This window comes from Pygoscelis adeliae, unplaced genomic scaffold (genome assembly GCF_000699105.1).
Source record: "Pygoscelis adeliae isolate BGI_AS28 unplaced genomic scaffold, ASM69910v1 Scaffold111, whole genome shotgun sequence".
NCBI lineage: Eukaryota > Metazoa > Chordata > Aves > Sphenisciformes > Spheniscidae > Pygoscelis > Pygoscelis adeliae.
The window spans coordinates 1,205,273-1,228,660 of record NW_008824542.1 but is presented as its reverse complement, the minus strand read 5'-3'; the positions used below and the strand labels follow the sequence as shown (position 1 = coordinate 1,228,660).

At 41.9% G+C, this 23,388-nt stretch overlaps 1 protein-coding gene across 1 annotated transcript in view; it reads right to left on the bottom strand.

The window, feature by feature from the left end:
- The window catches only part of SAMD12 (sterile alpha motif domain containing 12), a 183,896-nt gene that overhangs the window by 9,964 nt on the left and 150,544 nt on the right, over positions 1–23,388 (bottom strand). The window lies entirely within an intron of this gene.

Genomic DNA, 23,388 nt, shown 5'->3' with positions numbered 1-23,388 from the left:
GGTAATGGACACAAGATGCAACAAAACAGATTCCAGTTAGATACAAGGAAGAAAATTCTTCCTAGTGAGGGTGGTCAAATTTTGGAACAAGTTACCTGACCAGGCTGTGTGATCTCCACCTACGGAGATATCCACAACTCAACCAGACAAGGCCTGAACAACCTAACTTGGCCCTGCTTTGAGCATGGTTGAGTGGAATGATCTCCAGAGGTCCCTCCCAACCTAAATTATGTTATAATTGCACATTTTCTGATGGGGTTTTGTGTTCCCTGTTCTGCCTTTTGCCTTTCTGAACAGGAGATGAGTGCCCGTGCAGGACTGCTCACACTGAAGCACATTCAGTCGTTTATTCAGTATGTAGCCACGAAAATGCATGTAAACCCATCACAGGCTTACGCTAGCCTCTGGAGCCAAGGAGCCATGCAGAGCCAAGTTCACCATGTTATTTCAACGTGTTTGGACGCAGCTTTGTTTCTCACAGAGCCCTCACCCATCACCAGTTTTACCGATGACCTCTGACCAGGGCAGTGCTGGGATGGGACTCATCGGGGTGGCCTTTGCACCCTTTCCGGCTGATGTCCTGCTTCTTGCACAAATGTACATGTCTGTATGTGTGGGAAGAGCTGGAACACTGGGTTTTTTGGGCCAGATTCCAAATTGTGAAGCTAATGGGATACTGATGCTGCCAAGGCAGCATTCATGTCAGCTGAAACTCAGGCTGACAGTGGATTTCTGCTTCTCACCCCTTCAAAATCATGCCTGGTGGGCTCTTCTCTGTGGGGTGCAGGCTGACTGGCTCTGCCAAGCTGCCAGTTTGCCCATATTTGCCTCTCCCAACCCCAAACCCTTGCAGAAATGGACATGAAGGTCTGATCGAGCAGGGAAAGGATGGGATGTTAAGCCAGCAGGTGCTGGAAGAATGCTGAATAAGATTTTAAAAAAATCCCACACCCTGCCATGAGCACTTTACCCCTCGGTCTAAATATGGCCTATGAAATAGACGAACAATAAAAAACAGTCTCCTTAGCTATTTCCTTCCTTATGTGGGCATATTCGCCTGATTACAGTGCTACTTTTGATTTCTGTTTTTTCAGCTGCCTTGCTTTTATTCTCAAGGTTCTCTAGTGCCATGATCCCACCACCACCTACCGTCATCTACTACATGCGATACCCTCGTCAGTAGTGGCCTGAGAAAGATGCACGTTTGTGACCCAGCAACTGTTTATTCCATGGAAGAATGGACGGGAACGTTTTGAGCCTTCAGCTGGTCTAGACAGATTACTGACCGCATCCCCCAGGACAGAAAAAAAAGCAATGGTGACATTAAGCAGGTATGGAGATAAAGGGGAAATCTGGGGGAGGTTTTAAACTTGGAGAAAGGCAAACTGGTACCTCACCTCACAAGTGTTTGATTCCAGGTGAACTGGAGGATATCTCCCATCTGTGTAGCATCAATAGAGACAAGCCTGTCTCACAAAGGAGAAACAGGACTTTTTTTGAGGTTAAATAGCTCGTCTGCCGCAAAGAAGAGAAAATTTGAAAAGCTCTGCCATATAATGGAAAATACCTTGCCTAGCCACAGAGTTGCAGGACTAAAATAAAATGGGTAAACTGGCTAATTATATCAGGTCAGGCCTCAGGATTGCACTCATGCTGAATTTCCACAATCATCCACATTGTCTGAGCCGTTGGCTTGTACTCATGCGTAAGTTTGAAATGAGCCAGCCAGCCCTTCAGACAGAAACATGTGAACAAGGAGAAATGGGGACTGGTCCCAACCTGAGCTCCATCCACACTGCAGAGGGAGCGCAACTGCTTCGAGCCATGCAGGACACCTAGCAGAGCCAGTCTGGACACAACTGGTGACACTGACCAAGGGAGAAGTCGTAATTCTCTTAAGCTCTGCATTTAGAGCAAGCAAAGAGGATTTAGTGGTGATCTAGCCCATTTCTTCTCTTCTCACTATGTCTTTTGAGGCCAAGGTTTTAGAAGCACTTATTCTTCCTTGTTACCTAGATCATTTTTGATGCCCAGCTGGAGACTCCTCTAAGGACCCCGGTTTTCTAACAGTACGTACCCAGCGCTTTCTGAAAGTAAGATCTTTTTAAAAGGTATCACAAATGAGCAGTCGTCTTTGAAACCTTGCCTGAGACTGTAAGCTCTTGGAACAAAGACCGCCCTTTGCAGGGGGTTCGTACACTTACCAACACAACAGCGCACAGATCTAATCTCACATGACATTTTCAAGAAGCTGCTGTAGAAAGACAACAATCATTTCAAAGCCAGAGATGTATTTCATTTTTTGAGTACCTATACTGTGTGATTTTTTTCTAACTGGGAAAGGGACATATTTTTCATTCATTTTAAACATATGTTAATTCAGCTCAACCTAGCGGTATTATCTACTTGTCACATTTTCATAATTGAGGGATTCTGATAAAGGAAACAAGCATCCGTTACCTTTGCTAGGTTTCTTCTCCTGGAACTAATTTTATACTGTATTTCTAAGGTCAGGATGTTTCAAACATGGGATTATTATGAAAAATGCTTATTTCCAACATCCATCTACCAACTATTCCTTGGACTCTTGCAAAAACCTGCATTCAGCTACGTTGACTAGTATTTTTCCTGTGTCAGAAAGGCCACAGGTATCTCACTTCATGCTTCTCATGTCACTTGAGACATGATAATATGCTGTACATTATTGCAGACTTGTTGCATCTTGCTATTTATTAATTAGAGATATCACTACCTTTGAAGAATTTTGTACACTGACAAAAGGAAATGGCTGGCAGCCCATTCGTAGATTTACCCTTTTCTTCACTGTGCATTGAATTATTACCACTGAGCCGTGACAGCATGAGATGTCTCTGTGAGGCTCATGGAAGTTAACGTCAAAACGAAGTATCTACTTGGGAACCTGCTGATCTCGGTCAGTCACCATGGTGGAAGGAGGAAGGAAGATTAGCAGGGGCTGGAAAATGCTGCTGTGGGGCAGCAAATGGACACGAACCATTTGCCCCAGGTCAGATGAGACCGAAGTTGTTCCAGAGTTTGGTTTCACTTTAGGACAAAGCCATCCCATTACTGTTCTGGGTGGAGAACAGCACCAGTTCTTTTACCCTGTAGGAAAACACAGCTATTGCTGCACATCCTTATTACCTAAGAGGTTGCTGATAAGCAGAGTCAACAGTGCCAGAGATCCAAGGTTACCTCAAACGTTTGTAGCTAGCTGGAGCCAGCACGGAGGAGGTGGCAAAGCACTGCTCGCCAGCCTGCTCCGTCCACCTCCCCGCCGCCTCCTCTGGTCGGAGCAGCCCCAGCGCGTACAGGCAGCAAATCAAGCCTCAGGGCTGCACAAAGAGAGCAAGCTGCCTTGCTGCAAGTGTCACAGCCTAGCAGCCTGTGTTAAGCAGTGACACATTAATCAATGGACTGAATGCAACACCCAGCAGCCGAGAGAGAAAACAGAGATGTGGATGTTTTTTGATAAGACTTCCAATTTTGTTTTGATTCCCAACAAGTCATGTCTTGGTCTGGCTTGCCTGATTTTCCGCTCATTACTAAGACCTGGTAGCTGATACAGTCTTGAAGGTTATTTAATGTTGTTTGTTAAACGCAGTGTCAATAAGGTAGAAAAATACTGAAGGGGAAAGGAAGGAAGTCTCTTCTTGCTTTTAATTTTTGAATTTGCTTGCCAAGCAGGAAACCAAGATTTTAGTTTTGGAGTAGCTTGACAGGAAAGGTGGATCTATGAGCGCAACATCTAGAGCGTCAAACACAGTAATCCTAATCCCAAGCGTTCAATATTCATTAATGAGGCCATGCAAAATAATTATAAAAGCTGAAAATACGTGGAATTAAAAATAAATGTTGCTTTCCCTTCACCCCTACTTTTTTTAGGATACAGTTAGGACATATTTGTCATGAACTATGAAACCCAACGATGAAACAAGAAATTTTTTGTTCAAATGATCAGGGACATTGATGTATCATCACAAGACTCCAGGAGCAGAGCCTTTAAAACAAACAGCAGTCAACATGTGAGTTGCTATTTCTGCAAGGATGAATTCAGGGTTTCTTTTTTTGAAGACACTTCTTCTTCTGGACAACTTGCCCCCATAACCAGGTACTCTTAATCCTCCCGGATATAGTTTTAGTATCTGTTGATACCATCACCATAAACACGCTACTGAATAAATATTCCCGTATGAGATGTATGGAAGAGAATGATGTTACATGCAATAAACTCCTTGGCGTTATTTATGTATTGCTACACTGTTCACTCCAAGTGGTCCCAGGTCCACACAAGGGCTTTGAGGCGGCAGCTGGCATACGGCTTGTGCACAGCCTGCTCGGGCACGGCACTGTGCGTGACGCTGCCTGACGCAGTGTGGAAGCCCTAATAAGCCATCGCGAGTACGTGGGTATGCGGGATCCTGGCTCGCTCGCAGATTTGCTGTCTGGATCAAAGGCAAATCTCATCTCAAGGAAGGCTTCAGGGTGGCCTTCAAAAGGCAGTTTAGACAGGATGCTCAGTGCTTCAAGACAGATGATGAACATTCAACAAGGTCGGGCAAATCCTTTCCCCTATATTCTGACTCAAGAGAAAACTCACTTCTTGCCTGTGATGCTGGGCTCTGTAGCCTGCATCAGGCAATTCTGAGATGAAACATTTCTGGGAGAATGGATGTCATGGCAGATGCTCTCAGCAGGTAACCTTCTGAAAAGCCAATTAGTCAGAGGTTATTGCAGCTGCTCTGTGGAACACAGTTGGTTCACACAGAATGGGTTGAAAATATAGTTGTCCAAAGTGTGTTTCACTAAGCTATTCAATGCCCTCAAATAGTCAGATTAGCCAAGAGCCTCGCACAACTCCAGTTTCCCTACCAAAGCAAATCTCTCAGCAACTTTACTAGGTTAAATAAAATGAGGATACACGTTGATCCTGTGTAGAGATGATTTATGCAGGAATTTTGGTTCCTTGCCCCTTCCTTCAAAAATTAGAGTTCATGGTGGACAGCTCTCAAAAGGGCTTGATCTCACACTCCATCCTTGTTCTAAAAAATATCTTAGAAACCTTTTAGCATCTTCTCAGCTTGATTTTACAGTGTTAAATCTGGAAACCTCAGAACAAAAATCTGTCCCAAGAGATTATGTACTTTTTATGCCTGAGACTAACCAGCATGCGAAAATTTCCTGAGTTTAAGAGTTTGGTTCAAAAATCAGGCAAAATCCTGGGAAAGACTCTTCTCTCAAAGTGGCTCATTCATCCCCACTCAAGATGCTTCATACATCCCACCACCTACCTGCTGCTGCAAACATACAAAGAAAAAAGAAACGCACTTTTGCATTCAACAGATCACAATGATTTCCTTGAACTAACAAGCAGTTAAAATATTTTGAAAAAGTGCATGCAACCACTTCCTTAGTGTTTATAACTTCTTTCAAAGAATTCTCTTGATCTGCTGCACACTTACCTATCACTGTGAACAGGGAACTGGCTGTCCACCAGCATCCTTCTCTAAAGGCTCAAATTATAGCAACGTGATACTACGGATTCTGATAGGCTCAGCTGGTGCTGTCTGAAACTGAAAACATGTATGAGATGATTGCTGACTTTATGCCTTATCATGCATATCTCTCACTGCCTGCCTGTAATCAGTTCTTGATCTCACAAGTCCTTGTGGGGTGCTCTGCAGGAAGTGAAAAAGGTTGTCACAGATGAATAGACTTCCACACTGTGTGGCTCTAAATAGCCATTTGCACTACATTGTGAGACTTTGCATATCTATTGCTTTCGTCTCGAGAGACTGGGTTTTAATATGAAGCACCAGGAACTGTGCAAACTGAGGGAACTTAAAAAAGACATGGCCTTAAGTGGTATCTTCAGCATGCACATAACCACACAGTCCCTGGTGGCCTTCAGTGGTTTGGTGGCTGCTCTGATCATCACCTGGAACTTGTCCTTGTGTTTCTTCTGCAGCTTCTGCAGAACACTTTCAAGCCTATCCCTTTCAGAAGCATGCAGCAGCATTTGCGAATTAGTTCTGTCCATTATATCATGCTATTACTTGCTTTGGGGTCTTCAGCAAAATAGTCATTAAGTTAAGAAACATAATCAGATGAAACCAAAGACTTCACTAGAAAAATCAAAGTATTACAGCAAAAGGGTTTGGAAACTCTCTGGAGCTACAACTCTCTCACTGCTTATGCAGAGCTTATGCAGGATTAATAGGTGGAACAAACTATCCACCTTTAGGGACATATTCACTGTGAGGTTCCCTGAAATGAAAGTTTCCATTCTGTGAAGTGATTAACCAAGCGAAAAGGGAAATTATACCTACTAAAACCACCTAAAAGACTGCACATGTGCACACACACATTTACCACAAAACAAAACAAAAATACATCATGAAGCCTACAAAATCAGCCCCCTCCTCCCTCCTTAATTAGTTGAACAAGCAACTTTATTTAGCCCTTTGGAAGAATGAATTATGGTATACCCTTTACGTGTATTATCACATCGTGTTATCACTATGTTTTTCCCAGGATCCCTGCAAGCACCAAACAACACAGAGAAAGTGCATTTCAGTACTGTTTGGTACTTTGTTTTATCCTTGCAGTTCAGCATGTGGCCCACCACCTCATTTAATGCACAACATCCAACCCCAAACTGGAAAAGACATGGACACAGTGTCCAACCATTTCACAAACAAAATGCCTCAATTTCAAAATACATCAGTGAGAAGACATCACCTTATTTTACAGTTCTTAGTTAGGCACAGAGTTACCAGGCTGCACTGGTGCTGTCTGACCAGCCTGGCTCCAGCACCACGAGCTTCAGGCTGTCAGAGCTCTGCAGAGCTCCTGAGTAAGGTGAAAACCCTACAGAGGAGAGGGGGGTTGAGGAGGCTCCTGAAATATGTAGGCTGGGTCTGGAAGCTGCAGCTTCAAGGAGGGGTACAAGCAGGACCCTAAAGATGGCAAAGCCTGGGTTTGACCATCTATGCAGACTTCTCAATATGCTTTTAGATGATGCCTTATCCTAATCTGCCCCAAAGTCTGATTTTATCTGGAAAATGACCCTTACTGATTGCCACCTGAAGGGGAAATTCCGGGACCATCAATGTTACAAGCCAGCATGGCCCTCCACGGCCACTGGGTTGTCTAGCAAAAAAGCAGTCACCATATTATCCTCATCAATCTGGTTGTGACCAGATCGAGGAACTCTCCCTTGGCATCCTCAAAAAGATCTAGTGCGTACACGACTACTTTTTAAAAAAGCAGATCAAACCAAGGGCCCCTGGTCTAGTTCTCCCAGCTGCAGGACCAAGCTCAGGGAGTGGGAAGGTCCTGCCCGAGGCAGAGGGCCCTTTCCACCCTAGGACTGATGCTGTGATGGAGCAAGCAGCTGACAGTGCTCGCCACTCTGCAAGTCTCTGTCTGGGCAGCTTGAAAAAGAACTACAGAGATCGAAATGAGTTACCACCTTTAAAGAGTTCCCTAGGTGATTATTAAGACTATATCTTGATGTACACCCACCAGAGACCCTAGATGCCAGTAATGCTGCCTCTGCAAAAGGGATTGATAAATGAAGGATGGGCTGATTGTATCAAAGAGGTTCTTAAGTCAGGCATGAAGTCCAAGGCCTGAAATTATGTGGGCTGTATTGACCACAGAGCCAAGCAAAGAAGTCATTCATGAAAATACAACAGGTATGAAACAAAGAATATCTAGCCAGTGTTCAGAAAGCATGAGATGTTCAGTCATTCAAGTTTTGAGAGAGTAATAATTAGCTCTGCACAGGAACTCTCTGATCAGTTGCAAAATCTGCTGTACTCCGATTTGCCCCTTTCCTATTATTTTAGTTTGGAGGCTATCCAAAGCACCTGCATATTTTTCTGTCTCCTTTTGCATCACGCACATGTTCCTGAAAATACAATTGCACAGAAATGTATATAAATGGTTTCAGACCACAGTGGCTGTTCAGTATGCTGTGGAGATGATGCTGTATCTGGTTGCTGCCTTCCCAAGCAAAATGTTGTGTAATGTCCCCCTTTGCCCAAACTAAGTGATATGAACCATGTCTGCAATGTGCTGCAGGTGGGCCCTGTGGGGCAGATTACAGGAGCTGCTGGAGTACTCCTCATAGCCCCGGCTGCCTGCAAACCCAGCTTTCCTTCCAAGGGAAGCCCATGCCTGGGAAGACAGCTCACTCCCCATCCTCACCCTCACACGCAGTCATGACCAGCCAGGCTGCACATCCAGCGCTCAGGGCTGGGACGTGCTCTCAGATGCTGCAGTGGAGGCATACTCAGTGTAAATTAAGGACAGTACCAATGTACTCAGTGGCAGAAAATAATTCAATACCAGGTAGAAATTGACCTTTAAAAGTCAGACAGAAGGGCATTGCCACACTTCAAACAGAAGGGGTTTGGGCTAAATGTCGTATCGGGAAAAAGACTTTCATTCATCATTCTGATTCTTTGCTTGCAGAACATACCAGTATGGACTGACGGATGCAAGATAGTGAAATATGCAGCAGAGCAGTGACTCAGTGGTTAAGGTGAAGGCCTTATCTGCCATATCATTGACCACTAGACTTCCCTTTGCTGTCTAGCTAAATAAATACATAATTGTTCTGCACAAAGTGGAACAGCATCAAAAAAAGAGATAGAGCCTATCTCCTTCCCACCTGGAAGCTTGTCTTCAAGTTTAGAGATGTAAATAGATAAGCTTGCATGGACTTCTGAGATGATTCAGTTAAACTTCTACAGGTAGCTTGATTAAAGCTAGCTGAGTATTTCCATGCATAACTGCAGACTGCAACCCCAGATATATGCAAATCACAGACAAAAGTGGGATAGGAGAATGCATCCCTATGTGTGCTGAGCTGTGAGAAGTAACTCCTTCTGCAGAGCACCAGCTCACTTGGCTCTGAAGTTTGCATGGTGGTTGCACAGACAAACTCATTTCACCCATCCTAGACAGGCAACCAGTCTATGCTGGTTATCTAGGCTTCTTCGACAAGCAACAGATAAAGACAGTGCCCTTGGAAGAGTGACCCACCCTACTTACTTGTTGTATTGGAGAAACAATTCTTTGGCAGTTCCTCTCTTCACTGATTATCAAGAAAGCTGAATGATGAGCTCAGAGTAGGGTATCCAGCAATTAAATGGCAAACAAGAGGTGACAGGAATTGCAACTTAATCCTTAATTTGATTGTTACAAATTCCAATTAGCATGTGAAATGTAGGTACCACAATGTTCCGGATTAGCATGTTTAATGCTTACTTTTCTACCAAAATCAAGAATGATATAGATTCCAGTGAGGGATAAGAGCCCTAAATTCCTTTGAGGCCTTGGATATTGGAATTTGACAAGGAAATTACACACTAAATAATGTTAGAAATTCATACACACAACTGAGATAATGAGATGCTTCCTGCAAACAATCCACAAAGTACTAAAGTTTTTTAGAGGAATCATTTACTCAGCACTATTGGTATCATTTTGCAGCTGGATAATTTACTGTGTCCATGCTGCTAAATTGTCCCGATTTGCCACTGATTTGCTTTTCATTTCCACTTGCAATATATGAACAAATCAACATAACAGTCAAGGAATTCACATGGGTAAGTAAAATTAGAATAAATAAAAATAATGCTTTGTTTATTATTAAACACCTTTCATATTTTAGCTATGGTAGGCAATTAGGTTGGTAGGAATTTGCAACTGGAGAAGTTCTACCGTTTTATCTCAGGCCAAACAGTTTATCACAATTCATGTGCAGACAAACTTCTGTGCTTCAAAAATCAGGGGAAAATATCTAATGGGATGTGGTATTTCTCTTCCAGCGCCAGAAAAGTACGGATCCCAATTAAATTTTTGCTTCAAGGAAGGAAGGAAGGAAGAATTTCTGCCACTGGAGCATGAAACAGATTTTGGCTAGAAAGAAGATGGACAGGATTTTCAAAAAAACCCAAGTGATTTGCACACCAAAGTCTCATTAGAAGTCAACAAGACTTTGATTTCCAAGTTACTTGTGAAAATTTTCTCTGATGATTCCTACAAATCTTTTAATATTTATCCTAAACAAGTGCTGACACATCATTCAAAAGCAGATCTAGGGCTGCAACAAGTTCTGGTAACCCCTCAAGACATTTCTAAAGCCTCACCCACAAGAGATTTGAAACGTCTGGCATGTCCATATGTCTGAAATCTTCAGTCTGCATCAAGCATTTGTCTATTTGGGATAATTAAGGGTATGCCTCTGTGAACACATTACTGCGAGGTAACTGGCGTCTGGATTTACTGCAGAACAGATGCTCTACTGTAACTGTTCATGTGTATGCCCTTACCGCGTGGTAAATGCAAGGCAGCTCGGTGCATGGTCATTGAAGAAGAGCATGCAACACATGCTCACCATTCACACTCGATCTTCCAGTTGCCTCACTGTAACTTGCTCAGGTAGCCATGCTGTCAGATTTGTTTTACAAGCCCAGCCACTATCACAGACTGCCCAAGAAGAAACACAGTCAGAATGTCCTTTGCTAAGCCATTTTTCAGCCTGTTCACTGCCACCTCCAACCCACCCTTCAAGGACTTTGTATTTGGTGCTCATCCCCGCTTAGGCTGCACCAAGCTGGGTGCATCATGAGGAAATGGATGCTGGCACTGGTCAGCTAGGAGGATCCGTGCCCTGGTATTTTATCAAGACGAACCTCTAGGTTCCTGGAGAGGCTGTATTTAAACACTGTACTGATAAAATGCCTAAATGGAAAAAAATAAAGCTATGATGTTGCAGAGGCTGAAAAACTAAACAGCATCCTTGTTAGAAAAGCAGTGTGAGACGTTCAGGAGCTGCCACACAGTTTGCCCCACTAACAAAGGGTTTTTCTCTGGAAGAGTCCCAGATTTCAGGATTCTGGAGTTTGGTCCCAAAGGGTGTGGGAACTGAGAGAGCTGTAAACATGTTAAATATCAACTTCTTAATGACACTGTCATTCAGCTCCTACTTTCAATTCTGAGATTACAAAGAGAAATGATCTCATCTCACTAGGGTGTAACTACAATATGCTGCTACAGTTCAGGCCTCCCCGTTTTTTCCAACTTTCTCTGGTTAGAGGCTCCCGTGAGATTACTGTGTCTGCGGCCCTTAATGGAGCATCCTAGAGATGTCTCTGTGATCACCAGAGCACAGCCTGGCAACAAGAACTTTTGCCTTCAACCTCTTGGCCCAGATTCCAGATCAGAAATTCATCCTAATGTCTCAGGAAATTACGTCTTCTGATATAGTTGAAAGGTGTTTCTTCGTTGCACATGGATATTGTTCATAGCTATTACACAGACCAGGCCACTCCAGTGAGCAATTCTAAATCCACCCTGACCGTCAGTTGGAAGTTAAGGAAATCCATCCATTCTGGATTTTCATCTTGCAGATACTACTGGCTTTATGTAGAAAGCAAAAAAAGAAAAAGCATTTTAAAAAGACCCCTTTTTGCTTCTGATTCAAAGTCTCAAGAATTTAACCAGTAAATAACCTGTGATATCTCTGGTAAAAAGCTAAGACTTCTTAATCTGGTATATAAAAAAAGTGATCCCGTAGTTCTGCACTCCTCTCCTGGAAAGCAAGTTTTTCTTTCTGTTCTAGCTTCTTATACCAAAGTATATGGTTTATGCAACTCTGGAATTTGGAATATCCTTATCTATGCAAACTCCACATGGCATTTTGGGAGCATCTACCTGCTTTTGGAGTATGCACATTCTGTGTCCCTTCAGGATGCCTAACAGGAGTCGTTCTGTTCACTGCCAAGCCAGCTTTCTCTTTGCACCTTTGTGCAATGCTAAGGGATTCCCCTTCTTGCCCGTGAGCTGAAGACCACGGCTCTGCTTCCAGCATGCAGACAATACTGGGAGCATGATTCCCTTTGATGAATCACGCAACGGTGGAGACAGTGATGGTCCTCCAATCTTTCCTTCCCTTCCTCCACTGCCCTGTTGCTGGGTCAACCCTGCTGCACAGTACAACGGGCCTGTGAAATAAGCCCATAAGAAAAGCTAGACCAAAGCTTTAAACCAATTCATTTCCCAGCTCTGCTTTAGAGCTCCACCACAGCTAGAGCGGTCCTGGCAGGGAGCGGGGAGGAATGGCCGCAGGGAGGAATGGCCGCGGGCAGTGGCAGGAGCCTCTTCAGCCAGCTCTGCAATTGAAGTATTCATAACGTGGAGTCATATCTTGTGTCTCCCCAAATGCTGACTATGGCCTCCCAAAGAACATTGATGTTTAACTCGATTTAGAAAGGTAATAAAGAATGAAGCCAGCAGCCTGCGAATGGATAGACTGTGCTGTAGATAACAGGCACGGCTAATTCTGGTTTTAAATAACAATAGGGACTGCAGACCCACTGGCAACAGCCAGAGCATTTCTTCAAATTATGCATTCTCTGACTTTTCTTTTGCTAGTGGAGGGCCCAACTCTGCAAACTATTTTTAGTAGTCTTACTTTGTCAGTGCCCAGCCATGAATCGGTCCCACTGTGCTATTCAAACACTTAACTAAAGGCTGGTTTCTGCCCAAAGACTTTGAAATCCAGCTTACAAAAATCCCATAGGTTTAAATGGCAGAAAGAACTACATTAGTAGTACTTTCTTTTATTGTCTCTTATTACTTATTTTACTAAATATTATTTACTTCATTTACAGCAGTCGGAGTAGAAAAAAGAAAAAATTGTTTTCAAGCAAAAGACTGGAACAACTCTGCAGTACTGATGGTGAAATAACAAACCATTTCAATGAAAGAAACTATAAGCATTGAACAGCCCAAAACGGCTTCCACAGAGCCACAGCAGTATTATATGCAAATATATAATTTAGTTGTTTTTATGTAACCTGGCTATTTTGTAATCACAGAAGTAGGGATTAGACAAATGGGGCATATGCCATTTGTAAAGAAACTTCATGGGAAAAGTATGCACCGCAGTTATAATCCTGATATTTAAATTTAGATACTCAATAAACACATTGTCAGTAACAGCAAATTACTCAGTTTCATTAATGATACTGATTTGGAGTTAAAGTAGAAGATACAGAAATGAAAGTCTATATATGTACATGATCTTTTAAAACAAATTGTAATGCATGGTGATTACCTTGCTTTTTATTTTATAGTGCTGTTCATCCAAGTGTGCTTTACAAACCAACTGCACGATCGCATACTCATTTGCCCATGAACAAAGGAGTTCACCATGTCTATCACTAGACAGCCATCATCTCTGGCGTGACAACATGAGGTGCTCATAAGTGTGCACAACACTTTTAAAACACTTTTTGCACAATAAATGCAAAATATAGACAGGATCTGTGTCTAGAATCTAGCAGGATATGTGTCTATGATAACTCTAGCTAAAATGTCATGACAAACATTGATATATATCACAAAGTCTATCGTAACTATATATAAAATAATCACAAGTGATTATGACTAAAACCCTACATTCTGCAGATCCAGCAACTCATTCATACCACCATGCTGAGATATCATTTGCAATGACCTTTACAGAAAATGACCCCTATTCCCAGAGAGCAGACTGCCTGCAGGACAAGTGTCCAGGATACAAGCTCATGACTGAGTAGCTAATATCTTTACACAACTCCAGTTCACCTGATCTAACATGAAAAACAGTTCTGAGACCATGTTTTTGCCCTGGGTTTGAGATTCCACTTCCAAAACCTTTGTAGCAACCTCTAAGAGGTTTTTGGAAAGCTTGATAACCTTCTCCATTAAAGCCAAGTCTAAGACACAGCCTTCTGCACTCCTGACAGCCACAACTTCATTGGATTTCTCTAAATGGTCTTTAAAATCTGTGGTAAGGATCTGGATCCGTTCTGAAACCACACTGAGTCGTCTACCAAAGACCAGGACAAAAGTACCGCTGAAGGTGACAGCAGCTAACTGTTTAAAATATCCGTTCCCCATCACACAACATTAGCTACTTATGTTATATAAGACATTCAACCCAAAGTCTACCTACCACGCTTGGTATTTTTGGGCTGCTGTACCAGTAAAGGTCTTGCAAATGAAAATGTGGCCCAGATTCATCCAACTATTTTTAGACTCCTACTGCTGCTACCTGTATTATGTCTGCAGACTGTCTACACAGTCAGTGCAGAGACGGTCACCTGCCTCCTGTCCCCAGCCCCAAACCTGATCGCTCTCAGGAGATCTTTACTGCTGGCTACAGGGGAACACAGAGAAACCTGGGAGGTACCTGTGGGTAGACGGGACCTCAAAATTTGATTTAGTAATGCAGAAGAGCAAGGTTTTCATTGATAGAATAGTTTGGTTGGAAGGGACCCACAACGTTCATCTAGTCCGATGGCCTGACCTGTCCAACTGTTAACCTCAGTTAACAAGTGAGAAAATGAACTGTGAGCTGTGCTGCATCTACAGAGCTAAGAGGAAAAAAAAGCAACAAAACTATTTTAGTTAACCAAGGCTGAACGCATGGATATGAACACACAGAGGGAACAGATTTTTTGAGTAAGGCGGTGCCATTTTTACATACTGATGAGTAATAACACACTCTAAAAATGTTTTATAGGATTTTGATTGTGAGAGACAGAATTAGTTTGGAAACTTTGCCATTTGAAGACTATGGCAACCACTAGCAAGGCAAAAAACAGTCTCCCTGGGTAATTTCTATGGAAGTTTCTGATGGCAGCTTGGCCGGTGCCCACTTCTCTGCATGGCAGAAGAATTACTGACTTTACTGGGAACAGCCAAGACTCCTTGCTTAATACAAAGTTATGACAAATCACCATTAATTCTAGTGCTGGCTATAAATTGCACTAAAATATTTATTTGAGATTTTAAGGACCAGACAAAGGATTTGGAGGACTGGAATGGAAGTTGTCCCCTGTCGACCAGTTTCCCTGTTAATTCCATACAGGTGCCTTGATTCTTGGACTTTTCCTTTCTCTAAATAAAAATCTGTGAAGGTTTGATACCAGCTATCTGCCAGCTGTTAAATTATCTTCTGTGACTGCACAGCATATCACCTCAGTCTATTCCGACTGGCATTAATAGAGCTCTCATCACCCAGAAGCAACATCCATCCTAAACAGATAGTAGCTCCCAATCCTTTTAGTCTTTGGGACTTTATGGTCTTGCCTCCACACCCCAACTCCACAGCAGTTGCTTAGTGTAAGAAAGGGCCAAAAGTTATGCACAGAAATGTGTCTGTGCATATACATACACTATGAATGAGGAATTAGCAACTTCTTCTCCAGCACCCCTTGGGGACCTAAAAGCATCACCTGTAACCCTGCTGCATCAGGGGTTAGCCAGTAGCTGGTTTCTAGTGTCATCAGATACCCTTTCCCCTTGTTACATTTTGGAACAGTCTGCAAACTTTCAGCCTTTTAATATCGAATGTGAAATCAAATTATATAACAACCAGTCTCTTGATTCAATAGAAATATTAAGTTCAATTTCAAGGTAGGATATTTAGATTGAGGAAGATCCCATTTGTACCTTTAAATGAAAGGCTTGGTTTTGAGGTTTATTCCCCAAACCAAAGGCCTTTTTAATGTTAACGAATTGTCCCCCTTTGAGTCACTGATGGCCAAGACGAAAGGGCCAGAACCACCACAAAAGTATCTCAGCCCTTCTGAAGATGTCATCTGGACCTATGGAATGAACATTGTCACTCCTGTAGATAGTCAAATCTGCCCCGTGGGGATGAATCAGGAAAACACCCCTTATTGACATCTATCTATCTATCTATCTATCTATCTATCTATCTATCTCTCTCTCTCTCTCTCTCTCTCTCTCTCTATCTATCTATCTCTCTATCTATCTATCTTTTGTCTTGTCTCTCTGTGTCGGCACTGATTACTGCATACACCCACATTGTCAGCAGCTCCAAACAAAAATATTTTTCACTATTCCAGTTAATCCTTTGTGTGTCACGACGCATGCTGGACTTACCCCTAAAAGTCTGCATTTAAGCGTTCCTTTTTTGTCTCTCCTTACTCTGAGTAACACTTACGGGAAAGTTGCTCTTTGATTTCAAGGCAAGACCAAAATGGACGCAGAGTGATACTTAAACAGGGATGATTTATTTAAAAACATACTGCTGTCTCCATAACTAGTCCATGCAAGCCAAATGCTTTAAAAAAATACTTCGGTTATTACTAGTGCACCTGAAGCCTGCTGCCAATTTTTGTGGGGTTTCTGCCATGTTTTTTCTCTTTAAATAATCCCGGCTCAAAACAAACAAAAAACCATCATAGGCACCCACAGAGTGGTAGGGAAAAATTATTTCATTTCTGATTTGCAGAGATGCTCAACTGTGGCAGCCTCCTTTAGCTTCAGGAGAAAGGAAGTGAAAAAAACAATCCTGGGTAACTATAAAGGAGAACAAGCATAGATATATATATATATTAAAAAAAAGACCAATGACAACAGAGTTCCATCACATAATTTATAACCTAAACACAAGCAAGCAGACAAATTAAGCAGATGTATGCTCTGTGGATACATTAATGTTGGTACTAGACCTCTAAAAAATAACTTCCCATTATGCACTCCTTAAGCAACTATAAATTTTGTTGGCACCTGCATGCCAATGGAAGGACTGAAGCAGGCAGTGATATGAATTGTTGTTAAACTCTATTTAAAACAATTATATCTTTATGCTAGCTGAAATTCTTTACTGTTTATAATCAGCTTTCAGCTCTAAAATCCAAGTCACCAGGATACATACATAACTTACACCACACTGTAAGACTGTGGCTGTAAAAGAATATTAAGGAGGAACCCTTGCCAAAATAATACTAAATAATTCCTTTCTAGTTAAGGTCAAAATTATGGCTAAGAGAGTAGAGGCTTGCTAATTCACTTTAATGATTGGGAGATCCACTGAAAATTACTGAATTTTGCAACTAAGTGAGAAACACATTAAAAAAAGCAAGTGTAATTCATCACAAAATGCACTTTGCTCATTTATTTTGACAACTGTTGTTTAAATTATTTATGCCCCTTCATCATGTACTAGTAAATGTACTGTAGTCTGTTTTGTAAAAATAGTCATCAGTGAAATTAGAGTAGCATACATCCGCTATTACCCTTTGCTTGGAGGTGAGTAGAATCAGCATTTTGTGCCTTGCCAAGGCAAAACAGGGTTTCAGAAAAGGGCTGTGCTGGTGGTTCTTGAGATTTGTTTGGTTTTTTTTTTAAACAATGCTGAACCTACAGCAGCTCCCAACCATTTCAAACATCTGTACTGAAACTTGACTGGAAGGAGCCGAGTGTTACCTTGAAAGTGGGGCTACTTATCTAAGTGCCTATTAAGGGCTTAAAAATGTGGGTATTAGGATTCCCCCCTGGAAGTCTCCTTCAGTGCCCATGAACAAGGTTCTGAACCTGAACTCAAAGTCGGTTGGAGCTTTGCTTGAACAGGCTGACGAACATTATTGAGCATCCGCTGCTTTGAGTGGATTCATCTTCTTTAAAGGAAGAGAAATTTTGCCTTCTCTCCTATTTCAGGTCGATCAGGAGGAACAAAGGAGGAAAGCCACACCTCCCTCTCCTGAGCTGTGGTTTGACTTTACAAACTTGGATCATGGGCATGAAATCAAGGCGAATAAGTGCAAATGAGGAAGAAGAAAAGGTAAAGCAGATTTGGCTCTAGTCATTCCTGGAATCAAGTTATGTCAAGACTATGAAACACTCAGGGGTGTTGGCTGGAGTTGCATCACAGTCAACCTACGCTGATGAACACCATGTACTCAGGAAACGAGGTAGTTGGGCATCCCATGAGGATTAGCGCAGCAGACTTGCCAGTGCATGTGCTTCCCTCCGTTCTATCAAGTATATTGCAACTCTGAAGAAGGGAAAAAAAAATCCAAAACCAGCTCCCCACCTCCCCAGTAAAAGATTAGCTCCTGTGAAAGATGCCGGACTGACAGCCTGAATTAGGGATGCGGGGGGTTTTGGCATCGGTAGCTAAGCAAGGTACATTACAGGAGATCTTTGGAAAGGAGCTGGAGGACTTCTTGAGACCTCCTTCCTCCGTTACGTACAGAAACCGAATCAACCAGAGTCTGACCTTACAACTGCATTCACCCCACCTAATTCATACCTTAATTAATGATGATTATTAATTACACTTAATTACTTTAGATCCCTAAATTAGTGATGGTGCTTCTAATTAGAAGTGCGGTTATCCTTGGTATTTCGTGCCTCAGCAGATGCTATGAATCCAGGGCCTACAGCATTACCTCCTCACGTAAACACTCATGACCGAAAGTGCTGAAAATCCTTTCTGTGCATGGCTAAAAAAATGGCCTTGAAGACACTCACTATGAAATCAAAGTTATTCTCTCCTGAACCTAATAATTCGCAAGTGAGCTTTAAAACATGTCTGGGGCTTTAAAATCCCCCCCAGCCCATGGGCGCGTGGCTCTGTGCCTTGGTGGCTGCCAGGGGGGACAGAGAGGACCTCGCTGCAGTACAGAGGGAAATTTCAGGCTCCAGGAAAGCAACAAGCTTTATACTTAATTCACAGGGTGTTTTTTTAAAAGCAGAGTCATTAAACTGTAATTTAGGGGAAGAGGGGGAGAGGAAAAGTGGGAAAAAAGATTTAATGATAATCTCACCAGTCATGTGCATTAGCTTCCTGTATGCTGACTCACCTTTAGCTGTTTAAACGTGTTTCCTTCGACTTTTTCCCTGTTCTTTTTTTTTTTTCTTTTAATGCAATGAACTTTTCTCTACTTAATATGATGAGATGCAGGCAAAGATGCTCAGGCCTTCATCCTGCTCATTTTTCCCTCCCATTTTCTTCCGCTTCCCTGGATCTATGGAAACTTAACCAGAGAGTTTCCTCTCGGATGTAGCCTGTCTGAAGGGCACCCACAGGCAGATGAAACAAGTCTGTACCATGCCCTGTAAGTGTTACAGCTCGTCCAGCGTGATCTTTTTGTCTGGAAAGACACTTTCAGGTAAACAGGTTTCCAAGCAGGAAAGTTAAATTTAACGGCACGGCGTCCTCACAGCTGGAGGATGGCTGCGGGAAAGCCCGTGGTACAAACCAGCTGGATTTCCATGTCAAACTGAGAGCAGCCTCATGAATATGCGGCTTAGATGTGACTCACATTTCTGTGCCATTTACAGCAAAAAACCCAACAGCTAATCCTTCCCCTGCCTCTTCTTCCACTCTTTTCAGATGTGCAAATGAATGCAACTCAGTGACTACTTTTTAGATAACTTACACCTCTTTTGGACGGGGTGAGACAGCTGTGGATGTCTCCGAGCCGTTTGCTTCCTCAGATGGGATGACTCCTGTAGGAGCCAGGACAACCTGCACAGAGACCGAGTCTTCTCAAAACAGGGCTGAAGGCAGGGCTGTAAGTAGTGGGAACGTTTGGACCACGCTATCAGATATGTCTTGGGCCGTGGACTGATGTTTCCCTCCAGATTTAGCTGGAAACTCCAAAACACGAGCAGTTTTTCAGCCTGTGTCAGTTTGCAGCCCTCTAAGAACATCCATCCTCTGGAGGTGCGGGTCCTGTACGATGCCTGGAAGCCTGCTGACCACAGTCGGTCTTGTCTTAGTTACCCCTCACCAGCCCCTCGCAACAACCCCCCGGCTCCCGGAGGCTGCAGCCCAAATCCCCTCTTTGAACAATAAAACGACCACATCGACATTTCTGGATCACATGTGTGTGTGCATGGAGGGGGTATCGCTCTTTTAACTCCTGGCTGGATCTCATTAGGATCAGGGTAAGATCACAGCACAGCATCTCTAAAACACCCCTGGAGAAAAAACAAAAATGCCGTCAACTACCATTAGCTAAACCAGGATTGTAGTGGTAGTTTTGTGCACATAACACAGCAAATTATTAAACACATTTCAACTATAAATAATAATAAACTAAAACAAGCAAATCTTCTCAAGGTCTGCAAAACCCAATCTTAAAATTTTAGGTGCAGTTCTCTAGTTAAATTACAAAGCACTAAACCTAAAATTAACTTGCTCTGGGCAATCTTAAAATAGTAGATTGTTGGATCTAAGCTTATGGGTATTCTCAGTTAACTGCTTCTGAAGAAATATAAAAGTGGTTTATTACACCTGTCATTACAGCAAAACTTTGCCCTGTACTTTTCTCTCCTGGCTGGAGGAGACGAGTTAGGATGTATCATGTGAAACCGAGCACTGAACATCAAAAGGACAGGAATCCTAGCCGTGTCTGAGCTATCAAAGCTCTTGAGATAAACCTGATACAGCCTTATGCAAGACCGTGCAGATTGCTCTGTTCTTCTGCAAGACCACTTATAGGTGTGTACAAACACACACACATATATATGCGCTTATATGTACAGACACAATTACATATATAAAGATAAATAATCCTGCAGAAAAGGAACTTTCAGGGCCCATTTAAAAACAGATGGTCTTGCACACACACACAATTACTTTTCAAAGTATTCTCTTTTTTCCATATTCCTACCGTCATTTTGTCTATCAATAGTTTTGTTTTTGTATAAAATTTGAGACTCCTTGATGATAAAATATACTGCCAGAGATCACAGAATATTGACAATATTGTCAGTCTCGGCAGAAGACGAGAGTCAGGCTCCCCTCCACAAAACCATAAGGCTGGGTGAAAAATCAACATGAGAGATTGATCTGCTTTCTGATTTTTCAGTTGTTGGAGTCACATTTCCAAGCTGTTTTCTCCAGACCATGAAGGGCCAGAAACTTCTTTTTTATTACTTAATGAAAGCTGAAAACTCACAATTTCACATGACTTCAGAAGCAGTAGCTTGTAGAGAAATACCAAATATTGTCACAGTCATGATAAACCATACGATTGGCCACAGTTTTAAGATTTTGAGGGTTGAAATGCTACATTTGCCAGCAAGACATGCAGATAAGACTTCTAAGCAAGGTATGAAGTTGTAATAAAATCTGAAAAATCATTTCTGATGAGAGAAAAGACAGAATATTCTATAAAGAACTCCAATACAGCGTGGATATTTTGTAAACTTTTCTGCAGGGATTACAGCAATCACAATTTATTTTTAAATTCACCTGCTTTAATCCAGTACATGTAGAAGTATTTTCAGGTAGAAGATTTCTCTTGGAGGAAGTAATGCATCTGATATCCCGCACTCTTCCATGGAATCAAATGTAGTTCCCGGTTCTTGATTGCATTTGCTACTGTATTGCAACATTTTATGATTAAGTCAGTAAACTTAACAATATTTAAACTGCTGTTCTGATTAGAGAGCTTAAAATATGTGGAAAGTAGTGAAGTTACTTTCAAAAGCTCTTAGCTTAATTTTTCTTCCACTGTATTAAATGCAAATGACTGATTCAGAGAAGTATCACAGCTATACTGGGTATTTAGATCTAAAAAAATCCAAACCCTCCTATAATTCTGTTTGCCCTCCACAGCTTTTTCTACCGTTTTCCAGCCTACTGCTTTTCTTGAACTTTTTCAAATTTCCTCTCATAAATTGACGACTTGTACAAAAGATTGGCAATACGAGAATAGAAAAAGCCATTCCCACAATTATGCAACCCAAAATTTACTAAAAAAGTCAATACTTTTCAAAGATCAGCAGACACTCCTCTTAACAGAAGTGACTTTTATAGTCAATACTGACGACTGGCCAGTTCTGGAAAAGTACCATGTTTCTCACAGACTATTTTAATATAGAAGGCAAATCTTGAAATATTAAAAAGGAAGTAAAACAGTAACAAGCGAGACATGTAAAGACTCCCCTTTCGAACTCTCATCTAGAGAATGAGTCATATGTTCATTTACAGCTAAGCTTGGATTAAATTGCTAGCAGTGAATATGCAAGCAGAAAAATAAAAACAGAACTACTGTCCAAAGATGAACTTCCCATGTCAGAGAAAAACCAAAAGGATTTCAATATGTATTTCCTAGTGTTTGTTCTGGCAAGCAAACTGAATTAAGAAAAGAAAATGATGAAATTTTAGAAAACATGAAAAATCTAATTATTAAAAATTCTCTGCTAAAACCTATTTTATGATGACACAAAGGCCCTCTGTTCCCTGCAATGCACCAGCTGCTTTTCATTATTTTACGCGCAAAAAAATGCATTCAATCACCTGATCTACAAACTGCAATTTGAGGGAAAGTAAAAGACCGAAAGGCATTCAATACAGAAGTTCAGACCCATTCAGTATGCCGCAGACTGTGCCAGGTCTGGTCAAAAAGGTCCAGCAACGTCTGAATCATATTGATCTCAACCTAAGATAAATCTGAATTATCCCCTGCTTTTCAGCGAACAGAAATGAAGGTAAATAAAATGTATGCTAAAAACCATACAACTTCAAAACTCAGAGAAAATACAGTTGCTTTTGCCTAGGGATTGTATAACTCATTTAATCAAAAACTCGTGGGATGAGAAGAGCTTGATCTAAATGTGAGGTTGCGCATTTGCATGAGAATATACATTTTATAGTATCGAGATATTTTCCCTTTCCTCATTATCCTTTGACAAAATGACACCGGGCAGCATTTTACAGGCACTGCAGGTGAGATTATAACCCGTTTGCCGAATCCACTTGCACAAACTGCTCCCAGGGTTTCTTGTTTTCACCAGATGGTGTTAGGGTGGGATCACTGGTGAGCATCAAACCTGCCTATTTCTGTGCTGATTCTTTCTGAAAGATTTGATGACAGCACCATGTGAAAAGGAGAGCTGTGAAGTCGTGCCTCCTGTGCGTGAACTTGGTTTTTCACAGCGTCAGTCAACTGTCTGGGAAAAATAGCCATCCCCCATATGCTCCCCGTCTCCTTCCCCGAACCCCTTCCAAACAGTTAAAAACAAGTTCTGACTCCAGCCAACATTTTTTTTGAACATACATTATCATGCCAAGACATCTCGATTCTTTGGGCTTTGTGTTATACTTCAAAACAATATACAGAAACAGTGGTCCTAGGACAGTCAACAGTGCATATGTTTTTTCATTTACAGTAGTCTCAATACAGAAAGATTTATCGTGGATTTTGTTTAAAGGAGACCCAATAGAATACACAAACAGCTTATCAACACTGCGATGGACTTGGTGTGTAATTTTGGGGGGTTTGTAAACAGAAGGTGACATAAGAAAAATCTGATTTTAACTGAAATTACTTGGGACAGGCAAAAGTAAACACTTGGATGCATCACGTTCCTCCATCATCCTAGGCTAACTTTGAACTAAGATGAAGGCATACTCGGACTGTGACCAGTTTTGAGCCATTTTATCATGAGAGCTTCCTTAAGTAACAGGCATTCCTTCATTACACTTTCAGATGACAAACTACTGAGTGCATTTGAACAGTCTGCAAAAAGGAC